Raw genomic sequence first — 5,835 nt, forward strand, 5'->3', positions numbered from 1 at the left:
AGTAGCAAAAGGAATCACAATGGGTTGGAGATTAACTCAGTGTCTGCTGTTTCCAGCCCACTGTGTGCTTCTGGGGCTTTGCATCTTATTTTTACTCATATGGAAATGAGGAGATGGATCCCAAACAGAGCTTTGCTTTGAAAATCAGGCATAAAATCATGTAATTCTTAAATGAACATTTCCATCTGACATACTGAAAACTAATATGAAAGTGTTAGCTATGAATTCTATTTCATTCTTTATTCAGTGTTCTTGCAAAGCAGGACAGCATTTTCCCAGATCTGTTGGTCTATTGGCCAATGGCAGCAGCAAAACACTCTAACACGGCTCTTGGGAATTTTGCTGTCTAGAGGATTTTTGAAATCATATCAGCTGTGCTGTACATGCCAGTGAAGAGAGGAATCAACAGGTTGAGTATTTTGTTCTCTATGTCTGAAAACCAGGAGTGTTTTCTATAGAAATTAATGTTTAAAAGTAATCCCAGGACCCTCAAGCTTTAAGTGCTGTCACAAAGATTAGAGAGAGCCAAAGGGTGCTTACTGACTTTTGAAATGAACTCTTTTTTAAAAGATGAACAGTTGCATACAGGTCCTTCCAGGCAGCAGGTCTGAGCAGGGTGGTGCTGCCCTGGGCCAGCCAGGCTGGGTCAGCTCAGAACAGCCTGGAAAATATCACTGCTGCTGCTGCAGAGCAGCAAGGAGTGATCACTTCTGCCTAACAAAGGGCAGCAAGGACAAAAGTGGGGTTTGCTCAGTCAGATTTCCTCCCTACAACGATCTTGAGGCACTTTGTGCTACACACAGCTCTTTATTACTGCAGTAGCTTTGTGGAGTTGGGCCTCTCATTGAAACAGGTATTGAGGGAAAATAATTTAAAAGTATACTTTTTTTTCTCTATTTCTTTAACTTCAAGACTATCAAGGTGCTGCTTTTTAGGTTTAATGAGGACAGAAGTGTGATTTTCAGGTTGTGGATGCTCCTTTTCATAATGCCATCAGATCAGAGCTGAAGCAGTGGCTGCAAACGCGTGGTTCTGAGTGACCTGGCCCTGCACTATTGATATGCTACTTCTTCCCCAGGAGGAGACTGTTCTGCTGCTGCCAAGCATAAGCAAAATAGGTACAATACTGATGATGATAAAGTGGGGTATTTTTTTAATCCATGCTGGCCAATGGTAATAGGATTCTTAATCCACCAAATGCTACAATAACAGAAGTGAATTCAATATGAAGATTGTTCTTTCCTCTACACCTTTGGATTCATTTTGCTTTGTTAATATTCCTAACACTTTCTCTACAGACAGCCTTTCTTTTCCTTCTTTTCCAGGTTTGTGACCACTTTTCCTTTGCTTACCTATGACTTTCAATATCCTTTACCCACTGTTCTGTAGCTAATTTATTGACACCTTCTTTCTCTCTCCCCTCCTTTACCCTCTCTTTCAGCATGATGTGAACTGTGCATTTTCCAGCTAGGCCGAACTGTGAGAGTGTGTCTTTTCATTTGTGGGAGATATGAAATATTAAAACAAACATTTCCTTGCTTCACTCTCAGCTAGAGCTTAAAGGAGCTGTTACAGGGATTATTTTTCCTCTACTTACTGGAAAAAAAAGATAAAAATGTAGCTTTCAAGTAGGTCATTTAATCTTGGAATATTTAATTGTGAGGTTGCCAGCCATGATTTGATTTCTCATCTTCTATTATTCCAAGGTTACAAACCTTCCAATTCATTTATATTTATAAACAATGTTCCCACTATATTACATGCATGGATTATTAGGAACACCTCCCAGTAGAGTACTGTCAACTTTTTGTCCATAATTAATTAGAAGCCTCAAAGCTACCTTTTATCAAACTTTCACAGAGGTTTAGCATATCAGAAATCTCAAAATGAAAGAACTCTGTTTAGACCAAAGGGTTATCCAGCTTACCCAAGTACGGAAATGCTTTCTATTTCATGGGATTTAAAAAAAAATTTAAAAATAATTAAAGCCAAAATGGAAATCACCTAGGGAAGAATGTGGTTGCAGTGATAACAGAATTATATTTCACAGTAAAGGGAGCCAAACCCTGGGTCCAATTAACAGTCCAGTTCTGATAAAATAAGTCAAAGGAGAAAAATGCCAGACCAAAACGATGATCTTACCTGCAAAAGAATTGAGATGGGAACTGACCCCTAACAGTTAAACTGCTTATAAATAATCCACAGGACGGGAAAAGACAGGAAATGCAGAGCTCTGCCTATTTGCATGGCTGATGATTTTTACAGCAGTTCCTCAAAAGCAAACTGAGCCTTTCAGCTCCAAATTAACTTGCAAAACTTTGGCTGAGAGGCCAGGTCAATCTCACACAGGCGCTGTGCACATGGGAACCCACACATTATCATCCTAATTTTGTACTTGCCACATGCAGCATGTGGGAGTAGGTCTGGGATAGCTCTGCAGCACCAGGGGTGAGCTGGCTAGGAGGAGAAACACTCATTTTTCTTTGCATGCCCATTTCCTTGCAATCCTAACCCATTCTGGATCACTAACTGCTAGCTCTTTGCCAGGGTAAGTGCCATGGTGAAGATTTATAGGCAGCAGACATCCCTTTGATTCAGACCATCACTGGCACATAAAAATCCAATGCAAATTTCTCAAAATTCTCAACAGTGTGTTCTAATGTGTAGCATTTTACTGGGACTTTCAGGGCAGGACTTGTCACCCATAAGAGCATTATTACTTTGCATAAATTTAGCTATGAAAGTTAAAATGTTTGTGGAACTTAAAAGGCTTATTCCCCTTGTTTCTCTTATGACAAATGACTCTGGGAATCAAGGGGACAGTGCAACAGGACATACTCTTCATGATTTCACAAGTTAATGGCCTGGGCCCTTCCACAGAGCTGGATTATCTGGAAAACAACCAATGGTAACATTCCCACCATTCACTCTGATGGCCAGGAGATAACGAACTCTGTATGTGACTCAAGGAAATCTTTGAGCCACACTGCCACCCCTTATAATTTTTAACAGCAGATTGGAACTGTTTCCCAGGATCAACAACTTTATGCTCTTCAAATGCTATATAAAGCAGCTTTGCAGCAAGGCTAAGAGCCAAGGAGTTTTCCTTCTCCTTGTAGGTCACTGCTGGTGCAGCAGCACTTTAACTGAACAGACAGTTTCTCTCTAGAGAAAGTCGTATATTTAGTGTCCCAAATGGTAGGTTAGATGTCAGGTTTAATTTGAAACCTGAGATGTTGTAATTCTGAAGAAACTGTTGGCAAAGTATTTGTGTTTAAACTGGATGACATTGGTTTAACTGAGTTCTTTCATTCTTCTTGGCATGAGTTATATTTAAGAAGTAATGGTTTACCTAAAAAATAAAAATTAAAAAAAGAAAAAAAAATCAAAGACTAGCAGGCTGCAGAGAAAGTTCCCTGTGGTACTAAAAGACAGCAAAAGACCCTGTTGATAGCATCTTTATTCTGATCTGTCCTCTTAACACTGTCCGGGGTACCATTACACTGTCTACAACAAAGAAAAATTCCTCTTTCCAGAGACTGAAACTGGAATTTTTATTTAATAAGGTAGGAATACAAATAACACACCTTGCAGCCTTCTGAATGAGAAATTTACTACATGAACCTTGAATACAGTGATGCATTTCACATTGCATTTACCCTAAAATGTCTGTGCATCTCTTCTACACATGAAAGACAAAACTCACATAGCTGCTCTTACAGAAATATCTTGGCCAACTTAGAAGCTTATCCTTGTTTTACTTCAGTGAATCAGCTCACCATATTTTGTGCATTCCCGTTACACATTTCTACATCTAGGGTCCGCATGCTAGGCTTCATTTAGATTCAGTGGGGATCCAGGAAATGAGTCTAGAACACAGGCTATCATAACATAAAATAAATGTTTACACTTGCTGAGATATATCTTGGCACCTACCAGTGGTGACAACTAAATATCCAATGGCAATGCAGAGATCAATGAGTAACTGCCTCAGATGTAGACAGAAATACTAAATACCATTGAACCAAGTTCCTATCACAGCTTTGTCTACTGTCAAGTACAGACCTTCAAACTCAGAAATTTGTAGATGCATAAAGTAGTCAAACAATTTCCTTTTCTTTTAATAGCTACAAAGGGAGGCTAATATAAGGTATTGGCTAAAATCCTTAAACTCTTAGTGATCTATAGCCTTCCATCAAAGCAGTGAAAATTTGCTGTTTGTGTAAGTAGCAGAAGTAACTAGAAAAGGCCTGGACATTGCCAACTTCCTTAATAATTTTCATAAAACACTGAGATTGTCTGAACTGCAGTAAAAAGCACAGATTGCCACTTCAAGGCTCCTAGTTGAAAGCAGAGGACATTGCTGTTTTTCTTTGTCCTTTGTAGTGATTTGCAGAAATTCTGTAAACCCATTTTCTTAAAGAAAAAAAAATCATTGCCATTAGTGTCTTTTGGGATACCTCCTATAAATAGTTAAAATTGCCCTGCTTTACTCAGTTTAATTATTTATTTGGAGAATAATTACTTTAGATGTCAGTTCCATTATCATGGAAGTTGTAAATGATCCTGAAACTCAAACAAATACAGTCTTCTTGAGATCAGTTACGTTAGCATTACAGACACTGTTTTAATTGCTGTTTCATTGCAGAATCTGTACGGAACATTTGAATGCGACTCCCAGACTGTCTACAGATAACAAAAGGTAAAGAATTTCCCATTGCAGATGCTTGTATGTGCCTGTCAAAGTCTTGTAGAAAATAATATATTCCTCAGCAGCAGTGGTATAGGTAAAAGAAATAACATTAATGGGAAGTCAGTATAAAATGTGTATATATTATGATAAAATACTGTTATTAAGGCTAGAGTCAATGAGATTGAAATAATTTATTTCCATCAAAACCTAGTCCTTTCCTACATATGGGTGCAAAGTACACGCCTACCAAAACCAAAACTGAAAATGCTCCTATTCATTAATGAAAAGTAAATTTATTTATTAAATTTATTATATACTCCGTTGATTTCCTAAGAGTTTGCACACATTTGCCCAGTTCTGTGAAACAGCAACCTTGCCCACCTCCCAGAAGGACATCAAAGTTTTCACTAAACATATTGTTGCTGTTAAGGACTTTCACAACATTCGTCTCCTGTCAGGGAACAGGAGAAAATGTGGACTGGGTCAGACCAAAGATCTGTCCAAGCCAGCAGCCAATCTTCAGCAGCAGCTAAGGCAGATGGCCAGGGGAGAAAATGAAGACTATTGCACAAAGTCTGACACTTCTCCTCCCAGTCCCTCAACTGCCAATCATCCACAGCCCAGGGATTGCTGGAGCTGGGTGGGCTGTCTTTGCTTTTAATCACATCCCCTGGACATCCCACAACGTGCTAATTCCCTCTCTTGAGCAATGGAAACATTCAGCTTTCAGGTCTTTAAGCCCAAGACATTCCATATAGAATGATCCTCCCCAGCCTCTCTGCAGAGGAGTTGGCAGGAATTGTATGCTGTCCAGGCAGATTTTCCAGCTGTGCCTCTTTAACCATTACAGCCTTCATTTCTAATTCTGTACCACACTTCCTTGTCACATCCTCTTCCATACACGGCATATTTGCACTCACGAATTTATGCTTTGTTATTGTGTTGTCTGATTTTGTATTTTGGTTCCTAGGAACTCAGAGAGACTATTCCTGGAATACTAATTCAGAACTGGTGAATTGGAAATGTCCAGGTTGTACCATAAAAAACTGTTTTGTTCCATAGGCTAAAAGCAAGTATTTCCCTTTACCCAGAAGATCAGCACTGTCACCATCTCAGTATTATTCCTCAAAAGATCTTTCTGT

Source organism: Lichenostomus cassidix, chromosome 7 (genome assembly GCF_008360975.1).
Source record: "Lichenostomus cassidix isolate B80296 chromosome 7, HeHo_3.0, whole genome shotgun sequence".
Lineage (NCBI taxonomy): Eukaryota > Metazoa > Chordata > Aves > Passeriformes > Meliphagidae > Lichenostomus > Lichenostomus cassidix.